Below are 14445 nucleotides of genomic sequence, written 5' to 3'. Positions count from 1 at the left end.
TGTTTTGAATTACAAAACAAGTACATATATTTAACATACCATTTCAAATCACATGTGCCCTTTTTATATTCTTGCCGAGGTGCTTTTTCACCCTCCACATTGGTTAGAGTCTGTCACATGGAAGAAACAGAAACAAAATTCAAATAGTCTTTAGCAAATGAAAAAGTCTCATGACTTTATGTGACTGGGAAAAGCAAAATGGATGTGATCTCAGGTAGGACTAGATCTAAGATCTCAGTCAACATCACCTAGACTTTTCCTTTCTTTATTCTTTACCAAGTATGCTTGTTCACCGCTGTATTCCCAACACCTAGACCAGTAACTGACACATAGTAAGGATGCAATAAAATATATATATAATGTGATAAGTGACGTACAAGTTCTTTCCTAATGTCCTCATGGTTCCTCCATACAACTGCCTACAGTTAAAATTTGGATTGTAAAATCAAGCTATTGACCTGAGAAGCAAGGGAAGCCTTCTTTCATCTGTCCTCTCTATACCTTTATATCTCTGTCTACCCACATTCAAGTCTATATTTAAATCTCCTAGGGATGGGTTCTTGTTGCTTGAGTCTTATATCAACCTCACTGACCACTGGCCATGAAAAGTGATAGGGAGCCCCAATTGGTTAGCTTTGGTTGACATGACCCCTACAGCCAAGGAAATATGATGGGCAGTATTACCACAAACTCATGGATGGGTAACCACAAAGAGAAAGATTCTCCAAAGAAAGAGGGGATGCTGTTAACAGAAAAAGGGAATAAGAACAATGGACAGATATAGACAATGGAGATTACCTACATCTATTCCATCCAGGGTCTGTATCCTGTTGAAAATGATTGCAGTCTAAATCAAATCCCATAATTGAGAGCTTATAGATTCAATAAAAAGAATTGATCACAATGACTCTTCTCTTGACACTTACGAAGGTCTAGTATGCCTCCAAACGCTATGACATTTTTAAAACTTTAATTGTGGGCACCTGGGTGGCTCAGTTGGTTAAACCTCTGCCTTTGGCTCAGGTCATGATCCCGGAGTGTAGGGATAGAGGCCCACATCAGGCTCCCTGCTCATTGGAGAACCAGCTTCTCCCTCTGTCCCTCACACTGTTCTCTTGCACGCACACAATCACTCTCAAATAAATAAATATCATCTTTTTAAAAAGTTTTATTGAGGTATAACTGACATACAACAAACTATACATGTTTAAAATGTATAATTTGATACATGTTTAAATCTGTATGCTGTGAGACCATCACAACAATCAGGATTGTATATCCACCTCCCTCCAAATATTTCCTCATGTCCTTTTGTCATCCCTTTCTACACTCCCCACCTTCCAAAGGCAGACTCACCCATCCATACACAGCTTGTCAATTTGTACCAAAAAAGACTACTGAGATTTTTATCTCAATTACACCGAATCTCTAGATCAATTTGGGGAGAATTAAATCCTTATAAATATTGAGTCTTCCAAACTCAGGATATATCTCTCAATTTATTTAGATCTTCTTTAATTTCTCTCAAGATGTTTTGTACTTTTTATTTGATAGGTCTTACATATATTTTGTCAGACAATTTTATATTTTTATGCTATTATAAATGGTCGTTTTATCATTTCAATGTCCAATTGTTTGTTGCTAGTATATAGAAATACAATTGACTTTTGCATGTTAATCTTGCTGACTCATTAATTTTAGTAGCATTTTTATATATTCCGTTGAATTTTGTGCAGAGACAATAATGTCCTCTGTGAAGAAAATTTTATTTCTTCCTTTCCTCCTTTCCAGTCTGAATGCCTTTTATGTATTGTTATTGGCTTACTGTCCTAGCCAGAATTTATTAACTTTTGCTTTATGGATTTTGAAGTTCTATTATCAGGTTCATAAGCATATCATGCCCCTGGATAAACTGACCTCTCTGTCATTATGAAAAGACACTCCTTCTCCCTAGTAATATATTTGCTCTAAAACCTTCTCTGCTGGATATAAATATAATCACTTCAGCTCTCTTTTTGTTAATGCTAGAGTTAAATATCTTCTTTTATCATTTTATTTTTAACCTAGTCAGGTGTTTATATTTAAAATGGGTTTCTCATAGACAGCATGTGGTTGCATCTTGCTTTTTTATACAATCTGGTAATCTTTGAATTTTAATTGTGGTATTAAGGCCATTTACATTTAATGTGATTATTACTATAGATGAGTTAAAACCCACCATCTTGTTATTTGTTTTCTATATGTCCTCTGTGTTTTCTGGACCTTTTTCTTCTTTTCCTATCTTCCTTCTAGATTATTTGCATATTTGAGAACTATAATTTGAGAACTCTTAACTTATTAGTTATAGATCTTTTTGTGTTTTTAGTAGTTGCTTTGGGACTTATAAGATAAATAATTAACTTGTCAAGTCTACCTTTAAGTGATAATATACTACTTCATATATAGTATAAGAACTTTATCATAGTATACTTTCTCCTCTCTGTCTTTGTGCCATTATTGCCTTACATTTTACTTCTTCATGTATTATAAACTCCACAATACATTGTTATTATTTTTGCTTTAACCAGATTATTCCTTTCATATTTTAATTAACAATAAAACGTTTTTCCATTTACAAATATAGTTATTTCCAGTGTTTTTCATTCCATTTTTGCAGACCCAGATTTCAGGCTGACATCATTTCCCCTCTGTCTTAAGAACTACTTTTAACATCTTTTACCATGCAGATCTCCTAGTGATGAATTCTTTCAGCTTTTGTGTGTTTGAAAAGTTGTTATTTTGCCTTCATGGAAGGTATTTTCACCAAACAAAGAACTCTACTTTTAAAGCTTTTCTTCTTGCAGCCCTTGAAGATATTGCTCCATTGTTTCATTGCATGCATTTTTTTTTTTTAACAAGAAATGTATTGGTATCTTTATGTTTGTTCCTCTGTATATGTGTCCTTTTTTTTCCCTCTTACTTCTTCTAAGATCTTTTCCTTGTCACTGGTTTTAAGCAATGTGACTCTCTTTTACTGTGTTTTTCTTTATGTTTTTTTTTGGTTTTTTTTTTTTTTTTACTTGAGGTTTGTTGAGCTTCTTGGATATAAGGGTTTATTGTTTCATCAAATGTGGAAATTTTTCAGCCATTATTTCTTCAAATACTTTTCTCTCTTCCTTCCCTCATAGACTACAATTACACAAATATTTGGTTGCTTTACTTTGTCTAATAAATAGTTCACTCATTTTCTCAATTTCACCAATCTCTCTCTGTGTTTCATTTTGGGAATATCTATGGCTATGTGCTCAGGTCCACGAGTCTACATCTAATCTGTCATTATTACTACCCACTGCACTTTTCACCTCAGCCATTATAACTTTCATATCTAAAATCTTGATTTGGGGCATCTTTTATAGCCTTCATTTCTCTACTTAATGTTCAATATTTCCTCTTAATTTTTTCAACAGATAGAATACAGTTCTAATACATGTTTAAATGGTCTCGTCTACTGATTCTATCACGTGTGTCATTTCTTTGTCATTTCCCAGTGCCTACATTACCCAAAAGTGTAGCCCCAAATCCAGGCCAGTGTGCATTTGCTAAAACAGAAGAATATAAAGTCTGCTTTTGCCCTCTGCTGGCAGCCTCAGGAAGGAAGGAATCCTCCTAGAGATTGTACCCAGGCTCATTAAACTGGCAGTCTCTTTGGAGACACAGGAAGATGGGATGAAGATTTACCCAAATCCTCTGAAAACTGAGGGCAAGTTGTTTCCTCCTTTAATAAATCAAAATGCATATATCTGTGTTGAACTCTATGATGTACATACATATATTTGAAACAACCTCAAAAATCATCTAGGGATTTTGCAAACCAAGGATTGGCAAACTGACCTGTGAGGCAAATCCAGTCACACTCATTTGTTTAAGAAATGTCTATGGCTTTTTAATTCTAGAATGACAGAGTTGTGTGGTTTCAACAAAGATGATATAATACCTAAAGACAGAAATATTTACTAGATGGCCCTTCATAGTAAAATTTTGCTTTTCTCTGATGCAGGCCAGTGGTTTCCCCAACTTTACTTTTTAAAGTTGGAGCAATTCTACAGGGGTCCTCTGGGGTTTCATGGGGAATAAAGGGAAGAAGACAGCACCCACCGTTATCACAACCACAACCTCCACTAGGATATAGCACTCTCTTTTTAACTATTAGGTTATCTTTCAAAGTTTCTTTGGAAGACATTATTTCAGAAAGTTTAAATCTATTTCAAATTTTTTTTAAGATACGAAAATAAAGATTGGAGAAGGAAAGTATATTTCTTACTGAACCTGACACAGCTCTTTATAACCCAAATTTAATGATTTCCAAGTCTAAGAATTCTTTATACAATCTTGAATTGAAACCAGTTAGGAGAAGCTCTCCTAACTTCGACCTTCTAACCTAAAAAGAAAAATAAAAGGCACAGTGAAAAGAACAGTGTCCAGGTTATGACAGAGAAAATCTGCCTTAGGCTAGAATTCCCAGGACCATGTCACCCATCTCTTGGCAGCCCTGCCCTTAATATATGGGATTGTTATGGAACTGCCCCACTCATGAAAAGAGTTGTTTATTCAGCCCCATGTGTAGGGTGACAGGAAGGAGTAATGGGAACCTGAAAGGGTTGAGAGACTCAGAAATAGAGATCAGAGGGTAAAAAAAGAAAAGAAAAGCAAATATGGACATAATTTAAAAATTAGGGAGGAACACAGAAAAGGGCCCACACCAGGAGAAATTTAATGTCAAAACAGACCTGGATAGAAATACATGGATTCTTCATACAGGTTTCATACTCAGTGCCAGTACAAATTCTACTTCCATTTAGAAGGGAGGATAAGTGAAATACGGGAGAAAGGCAGGGAAAGACCACAGGAGTAGCTATTAGTCTCTCTTCAGCTCTGGCCCCAAATTTACAAATTCTACTCAACCATACCAAATACCTCTTAAGACCCATTCTCCTTAGAAGGCAGTGTAGTATTTATTCCTTCTCAAGCATAAACTTTGGTGTCTCATATTCCCCACTCCAAGTAGCATATTATCATGGAGTTATGTTTTTGTCCCCCACTCCCCAAACTCATATGTTTAAGTGTGAACCCCTCAGTATGATGGCATTAGGAGGCAGGGTCTTTGGGAGATAATTAGGTTTAGGTGACATCATGACAGTGAAGCCTCCATGATGGGATTAGTGCCCCTATAAGAAGAGGAAGAGACCACCAGAGTTTCCTCTCTCCACCATGTAAAGATATAGGGAAAAGGTGACCAAGGACTGAATCTGTTGGCACCTTGATCTTGGACTTCTCAGCCTCCAGAACTTTGAGAAATAGTGTTATTTATGCCACACAGTCTATGGTATTTTGTTATAGCAGCTCAAGCTAAGATATATATCAAAAGACTTCTTTCAACTTCCCTCACATTAGCTCTCCTTATTTATTGGTACCCCCAAGTTTCAGTTAATTGACTTATATGCTCTTATCTCTTAGTCTCTTAAATTGTGTGCAAGCAAGTATGTTTCTGTCTTTGAATTAGCTATTGGAAAGCTTAGAGATAAATTTATGTCCCTCTCACAGTAAGAGTATAAGGACTTCTTTGCATGCATTCTTGTAAAAACCTTATTCCTTGCCCCATTTTACGTTCCTGACTTCTTTTTCCTTCTGTTTTAGATGAACAGTGTGTGACCTAGAGATGCATGGAGGACAGCAGCCATCTGCTAAGTCAGCACGGTGGTAGCAGCAGTAACTAGCAAGGGGAAGGGAAATCTCTTGGAATTTCAATTATAAGATTCTAAATTCCCTTCCCACATGGACATTCTTCCTCCACTGCCTGACATTAGAAAATTTCAGTTTGTTCTTGTCACTACAGAATACAGTTGAGCCAACACCTCCTGAAACTCAGTTAATAGAAGAAGGCTTTATCGTGGAAATGAAGGTTGGAAATTTAGTTTTATCTGGATGATTCACTCTCATATTATGATAGCAGGAGAAAGTTGGAAATTATTTAGATCCATGGAAGGCTATTGGCAAATTAAGCCTCAGAGTTACAGATCTAAGTTTTGTTTGGGGTTTGTTTTTATTAAGAAATAATTTTAGGGGCACCTGGGTGGCTCAGTGGGTTAAAGCCTCTGCCTTCGGCTCAGGTCATGATCTCAGGGCCCTGGGATCGTGTCCTGCACTGGGCTCTCTGCTTGGCAGGGAGCCTGCTTCCTCCCCTCTCTCTGCCTGCCTCTCTGCCTACTTGTGATCTCTGTCTGTCAAATAAATAGATAAAATCTTAAAAAAAAGAAGAAATAATTTTAAAAGCCTATGTATGTGGAAAACCCACATGAAGAAGGAACGGGAAACATGCCTCTAGCAAAAAAAGCTGGAAATTTTATAAAGCTATCATGAAAATGAGGCTAGAAAAACCCCTATCCAGCTAGCCTGGGAAAGTGTTGATAGGTGTTGAAGGTAACCAGGAAACGAGGTGGAAAATTTTACGTCATGAGAAATCAAAGTTCATACACATACCTAAGGATATAAGGTCCAAATTTTCACTACATTGCAGGAAACCATGGTTTAACATTACAATTTGTCTAATATTTGTGAAACCACTGGAACTGAAGCATAAGCAAAGTCAAACTCATTCTGTAGGAATACTCTTACAATTTAGAGCATTCAGGAATCACCACCTCCAAACAGAGGTAATTTCACAGTAAAGACATTACAAACTATACAAGGAAACAATCTACCATGAGGGAGAATTGATGGATGTGACTAATTGATTCCAAATCAAGATGGTCAAGGTCTGGAGAACATACAGATCTTCCTCAACTTATGATGAGGTATACCCCAAAACACAAATTGTAAGTTGAAAATATCCAAGTCATAAATGCATTTAGTATGCCTCACCTACCAAACATCATAGCTTAGCTGGACCCACCTTACATGTGTTCAGAACACTTGCATTAGCCTACAGTCAGGCAAAATTATCCAACACAAAGCTTATTTCATAATGAAGTGTTGGGTGCCTCATATAATTTATTGAATTCTATACTGTAAGTGATTTTTTAAAAAGGCTATATGGATGCAGAATGTTTCTAAGCATATCAGTTGTTTACCCTCATGATTGAGAGACTGACTGGAGCTGTTTCCTTTCCCTACCCAGCATCGCAAGAATCATACAGCATAGCGTCAGCCCAGGAAAAGATCCAAATTCTGAATTCAAAGTACAGTTTCTACTGAATGCATATCATTTTGTGTCATCACAAAGTCAAAAAATCATTAAGCCAAATGATCTTAAGCTGGAAACCATCTGTAGAGCCATCTATAAGACTAAAATAGAAGTATGTTTAAAACAAAGACATCATAATGAAAGAACACAAAAGAATGTGAAAAGAATAGGCAGAGAACTCTTAGAAACGAAAACCTGTTTAAATATCAGATTAGGCACTGTATAAAGGATTAGCAAATTAGTGGATAGATTTGAACAAATTACAGCACAAAGAAATAAAGAGGTGGAGATTATGAAATAGAAGTAGAAATACAGAGAGATGAGTAAGAACATTAACCCTACATATATTTAACTTATCGAAAACAAAGTGAACTGGAAAATTGGGGTGATGATTTTAAATAGAATGTTGCAATAATGAATGTTCATTGATTGGGAATGTCTCAGTGAAAAGGAAGAAGACCTGAGGATTTAAAGAAGCAGGTAAATAAGAGAGTCATGGAAAGTCTTGTAGGAATCATCAGGAGGAACAGAGGGGCGCCTGGGTGGCTCAGTGAGTTAAGCCTCTGATCCTGGGATCAAACCCCTCATACATCCAGCTTTCAGCTCAGCAGGGAGCCTGCTTCCCTCACTCCCCCCACCCCCGCCTATCTCTCTGTTTACTTGTGATCTCTGTCAAATAAATAAAAAAAAAAGAAATAAAATCTTACAAAACAAAAAAAAGGAATCATCAGGAAGAACAGCAAAGGTCTCATATCAGAGGATACAAGGGCAGGGTCGTCCTTCAAGGTTAGCTATTTCCAGAACACAAAAGTACTGGGAATGGACAATTCTTAACCATCCTGCTTTCCAGAAACACAGATCTCAGATAAAGTTCAACAATGCCAAATAGGAGTTCCAGGAGGACAAAGTAGAAAGAATAAAGAGGGAATTTGCAAATAAAAATAAAAATAAAGCCCAAGAAGTTTTCAGAATTGAAAAAAGACTTGTAAGTTCTCAAATCATGAAGCATGGAGTCCCAAATAAAGATAAACAAAACAAAAGCCATACCTTTACACACGGTAGCAAAACCACAAATATGAAGAAATGCTGTTAATTAGGAACATTTTTCTTGCTCTTTATTTTTTTCATCTTCCCTCATTTTGGTATGACTGGTTTTATCCAGCTGAAATTATACTTTCTATTATTGCTTTCTAAAGTTGAGAATGCAAGCAAGATCTACATCAGTTATTAAAATAGGAAGATTTTGTGCACCCCAAGACTGTCCTTCTCTGTCACATGGAATTCCTCTTTAGGACTTAGTTCTCCACTGCCTTGGGCCTCTTTCCTTCTCTCCTTACACTCACTTTCCCTCTCAGAGAGAGCTCCGGAGAACCCCACAATTTACTTCATTTATTTTGCAATAAATAAAGTTTTATTTTTTATTGTGACTTTTATTATGACTTTATTTTGCAATAAAGTCTCTTTTTCTCTGTTCTCTCCCTCCTTTCAGACCAAACTCATTCCCAAACAGAGCTTCAATATATTTTCCTAAGCAAAACATCTCCCCTCATACAAATTTCATCACTACTCAGGTAGATGGAAGTTGCTGTTTTTGTCTTTTTGTAATAAATAGCAATTCCCCCTGCCTTCAAATTATTTTCCCCCTTAATTTTCAAGTCCTGTCTGTAGTACATGTCCTAGTCTTTTAATTCACCTTTGATTCCTAATCTTCCATGCTGGGCCAGGCTTGGAGTGGGACATGGGAATGGAATAAAGTTCTCATATACATGTTAAAAAAAAAAAGTTAAGTGTAGATGATTTGTTATTTTTTAGGCCACATGGAAATGGCTAAGCCAAAACAGCTACCTCGAAACTCTTCAGTCAAAATGTCATATACACACACCATAGTAATATCACTATCTTACAGATGAGTAAACTGAGGCTCCAAGCATTCAAACTGACTTCTGCAAACTCATATAGCTGGTAAATGGTGGAGCTGGGCCTTCAGCCCAGATGTTCTGACTCAAAATACCCTTCTCTGTTCATGACACTTAGCAGCCTAGAGAGTTTCCTTCTCGATTTAATAAGTTTCATTTTAGCCCAAGGAAAAAATTGAAGGTTATTGCAACTACATCTACTTTATATTTTCTGCTAAGTGTCATGATTAGGGAGCTCAATTCCTCTTCACAATGGAAGCTCGCAGAGGGCGAACAGGGAAAGAACTGATGCAATTCTTCCAGCAGAGCTTTATTTTTTTCCCCATATAAATCAGCATGCAAAATCCCAGAGCAGTGTTGTGACTTTAATACTTATGGAAATCAGATTGGCCTCCTCCACTCCAAATAAAGCGAGTATCTTGATGGCTTGTATTATTTCCTGCACGTAGTGTTTCAGCTCTGCTGTCAGCCAACAGCACCACCTTATCAGGAGAGGAAGAGTGACTTTCTAAAGCATTGCCCTAAAAGCTGCTGCTATGAGACCCACCATCCCCCAAATCATCAAATCTTCCAATACGCCCTGCAGAACTTGGGCAATGGGACAAAGAGGCATTGTCTTCCAGACTCCAGCTGGAGACCAGAAGTTGTATGGAGCCATCAAGTGGAGTCACTCATTTGTATATTCATTCATCCAAAAAATATTTGAACACCTATTATGTGCCAACGTTGTGCTAGGCGCTGGGGATATGCCAAGAGGAGACACGATTCCTGTCTTCTTGGAGCTTATAGATGAAGCAGGGAAACAGGCATTTAAAAAAAAATACTATAATTACACAAGTAACTCAGATATTGCTGTCCCCAGAAGCAGACTCTCTTTTGGTCTCCAGCTAACCTTGATCCTAGACACAACGTTGCTCTTCTTTTTCGTAAATAAATAGAAAATCCTCTCTGCACTGAAAGCATTACTCAGCATTGTAAATGTTGACCAAGACTCTGTAAAGAGATGAAGGATGAAGGATGGAGTCTGGTTTCTGTGGTTACACACCTCAGTTGAATACTCCAAATTCTCTTAGGAAGTGTCTGATCTCCCTCCTGCATTTTTTCCTCTGTTCTTTGCAAAGCAGTTTTGGACCTTGCTGTCTTGTGATCTCTATCTGCCTGTATATTCCCCCATGGAACTTCCTTTTCTGCCCCCCGCTCCCACCCCCAACACGGTGAGCAATTCAATTCTGCTTCTGAGTTTGCCTCCAGCCTCCCTTACTGGCAGCATCTCAGGGTACAGCAAAGAAAATGCCCTCCACTGGCTGGAATCCACTTCCTCAAAAGAGAGTATGTGTGTTAGGCTGGGTTGGCTATAACATAAAAAATAACCGGTTGGGCCACTCTTAAATAGGTGGTACTTATAATGGGGATAATTGGCTACAGGGAGAAATACAGGTGTGAGGAGACTGAGTAAGAGGCCAGCCTGGCATGATGGCCAGAAACAGCTGTGCAATAGTGCCATCCCTCCCAGTCCCCTCTCACTGTGTCAGGACCCTGCCTCCTGAGTCAGTCTGCATCTAATTGGGAGCAGTCACAATCACTGTCTGAATAATTCTCTGGAATAGACTTTCTTCCTGAATGACTGGATTCACACGGGATGAGAAACTGTCTCTCTCCACCAGGAAGTGGAATAAAACAACTGACTCACATTTCACACTTCTGTTTTTGCCAAGCATAGATGATAATGTCTGTTATTCGGATGTGGGCTAGAGCTGAATGTGCTTTGAATAACTGACTGATCTGGCTAGGAAGTTAAAATCCAGGTAGCAGGCAGCCAAGGGAGGCATCTGGGTTAAGTTCCTGGGTCCTAGATTCCAGGCAAGTCCTTGGAGTGTGGCCATTCCTCTGTCTGGTGATCTGGACACATCTTGCATCTTGGACAGGGCCTGAGGTGATCCTGTCCATTCAGAAGTTTCCCCCCACCAAGCCATCCTCCCTGGATGTCTCCTGGAGAAGGTATAAATCCCAGATACTCTTTGAACATGTCTGATATCCTAGACCTAAAGGATGGAGCATCAGGCTTCAGGGACCAAGGTGGATGCCACTTATAGAAACTAGGGAAGTCAGTGTTGAGAACATAAGGCAGAGACCAAGCCCAGGGGCTAAGCAGGGAGTAAACATGAACTCCATGGCCAAAAACAGGAATAGTCCCCAGATTTTTATTTATGTTTTTAATTTCTTTTCAGTGTACCAAGATTCATTGTTTATGTACCACACCCAGTGCTCCATGCAATACGTGCCCTCCATAATACCCACCATCAGGCTCACCCAACCTCCCACCCCCCGCCCCTCCCTCCAAAACCCTCAGATTGTTTCTCAGAGTCCACGGTCTCTCACGGTTCATCTCCCCCTCCAATTTCCCCCAACTCCCTTCTCTCCATCTCCCCATGTCCTCCATGTTATTTCTTATGCTCCACAAATAAGTGAAACCATATGATAACTGACTCTGCTTGACTTATTTCACTCAGCATAATCTCTTCCAGTCCCATCCATGTTGATATAAAAGTTGGGTATTCATCCTTTCTGATGGAGGCATAATACTCCATAGTGTATATGGACCACATCTTCCTTATCCATTCATCCGTTGAAGGGCATCTTGGTTCTTTCCACAGTTTGGTGACTGTGGCCATTGCTACTATAAACATTGAGGGTACAGATGGCCCTTCTTTTCACTACATCTGTATCTTTGGGGTAAATATCCAGCTGTGCAATTACAGGGTCATAGGGAAGCTCTATTTTTAATTTCTTAAGGAATCTCCACACTGTTTTCCAAAGTGGCTGCACCAACTTGCATTCCCACCAACAGTGTAAGAGGGTTCCCCTTTCTCCACATCCTCTCCAACACACGTTATTTATTGTCTTGTTAATTTTGGCCATTCTAACTGTAAGGAGTAAGGTGGTATCTCAATGTGGTTTTGATTTGAATCTCCCTGATGGCTAGTGATGATGAACATTTTTTCATGTGTCTGTTAGCCATTTGTATGTCTTCATTGGAGAAGTGTCTGTTCATGTCTTCTGCCCATTTTTTAATGTGATTATCTGTTTTGTGTGTGTTGAGTTTGAGGAGTTCTTTGTAGATCCTGGATATCAGCCTTTTGTTTGTACCGTCATTTGAGAATATCTTCTCCCATTCTGTGGGTTGCCTCTTTGTTTTGACTGTTTCCTTTGCTATGCAGAAGCTTTTGATCTTGATGAAGTCCCCAAAATTCATTTTCGCTTTTGTTTCCTTTGCCTTTGGTGACATATCTTGAAAGAAGTTGCTGCGGCCGATATCAAAGAGGTTACTGCCTATGTTCTTCTCTATGATTTTGATGGATTCCTGCCTCACATTGAGGTCTTTTATCCATTTCGAGTTTATCTTTGTGTATGGTGTAAGAAAATGGTCAAGTTTCATTCTTCTACATATAGCTGTCCAATTTTCTCAGCACCATTTATTGAAGAGACTTTTTTCCACTCTATATTTTTTCCTGTTTTGTCAAAGATTATTTGACCATAGAGTTGAGGGTCCATATCTGGGCTCTCTACTCTGTTCCACTGGTCTATGTTTCTGTTTTTATGCCAGTAGCATGCTGTCTTGGTGATCACAGCTTTGTAGTAAAGCTTGAAATCAAGCAATGTGATGCCCCCAGTTTTGTTTTTCTTTTTCAACATTTCCTTAGCAATTCGGGGTCTCTTCTGATTCCATACAAATTTTAGGATTGTTTGCTCCAGCTCTTTGAAAAATGCCGGTGGAATTTTGATCAGAATGTCATTAAAAGTATAGATTGCGCTAGTGAGTATAGACATTTTAACAATGTTCATTTTTCCAATCCATGAACTTGGAATGGTCTTCCATCTTTTTGTGTCTTCTTCAATTTCTTTCATGAGTGTTCTGTAGTTCCTCAAGTACAGATCCTTTACCTCTTTGGCTAGGTTTATTCCCAGGTATCTTATGGTTCTTGGTGCTATAGTAAATGGAATCGATTCTCTAATTTCCCTTTCTGTATTTTCATTGTTAGGGTATAAGAAAGCAACTGATTTCTGTACATTGACTTTGTATCCTGCCACATTACTAAATTGCTGTATTAGTTCTAGTAGTTTGGGGGTGGAGTGTTTTGGGTTTTCCATATAAAGTATCATGTCATCTGCAAAGAGAGAGTGTAGTCCCTAGATTTAGAATAGTGGACAGAACCAGCTCTATAGGCCCAGTGCCCATGGGCTGCACTTTATTTGGAGGGAGGCAGGAGCTCTGACCTGACTTTATGTGCCTCCTGATTACTGATAGTGATTAAGGGAGTCAGCCAGGAGGACCCTGATTTTTCCCTTTTAATATCACTTCTTAATCATTTCCCTATGTACTCATATATTGGAGACGTGATAGTTCTACCAACTATTGCAAAAAAAAGGCCTGTGATTTATATACACATAATTATACCACAATGGTTGTTGCTCATTGTGTTCTGGGATATGTCCACACAATATATAATATCACAGTAAATCCATTGTACTATACTGGGTGCAAAAATGTCTTCAGCTGTACCATCGCCACTAGGGAGTTCATACATTTTCTCCACCCACACAGTTACAAGTCATGATCCTATTGTTTTAAAGACCATCTTGCCAATTAAAGAGCGATCACTTTTGATCCTTTCTCTTGCTACTCAAAAAACTAAGAATTGATAAATTAAGCTCTTTATTGGATAGACTCTGTGAAGTTATAGCCAGGTGACATTTACTGAGCTTGACACACATTAATAAGTCTTCACAATAACCATGTGATATAAGCACCTTTGTCATTCCTATTTTTTTTAAAGATTTTATTTATTTATTTCACAGAGAGAGAGAGAGAGATCACAAGCAGGCAGGCAGAGAGGCGGGGGGAAGCAGGCTCCCTACTGAGCAGAGAGCCTGATGCGGGCCCCATCCCAGGACTCTGAGATCATGACCTGAGCTGAAGGCAGAGGCTTAATGCACAGAGCCACCCAGGCACCCCTGTCATCCCTATTTTATAAAGAAACTAAATCTTAAAAAAAAATCAAATAACTTAGCCAGTCATTTAATAAATAGATCATTGAAGGTCATTCAATCAACATGGTCATTCAGTAAACCAGGACTCAAATAAAATTCTGTCTGGTGCCAAGCCCACGTGTATAACCACTCTGCTCATTCTGGGAATGCATGTCAGATACTTTTAAGAAATTTTTCTTGTGTTTCTTGGGTTCATAGTTGATACTGCTCCTTGGCTATCCCCTCCTCCAAAGGATGTTCTTATCCTGCCTTTTGTTCCCA

The sequence above is a fragment of the Lontra canadensis genome, unplaced genomic scaffold (genome assembly GCF_010015895.1).
Source record: "Lontra canadensis isolate GAN:19392208 unplaced genomic scaffold, GSC_riverotter_1.0 scaffold3, whole genome shotgun sequence".
Classification (NCBI taxonomy): domain Eukaryota; kingdom Metazoa; phylum Chordata; class Mammalia; order Carnivora; family Mustelidae; genus Lontra; species Lontra canadensis.
The sequence above is the reverse complement of the archived record's forward strand: the minus strand, read 5'-3'. Positions refer to the sequence as shown.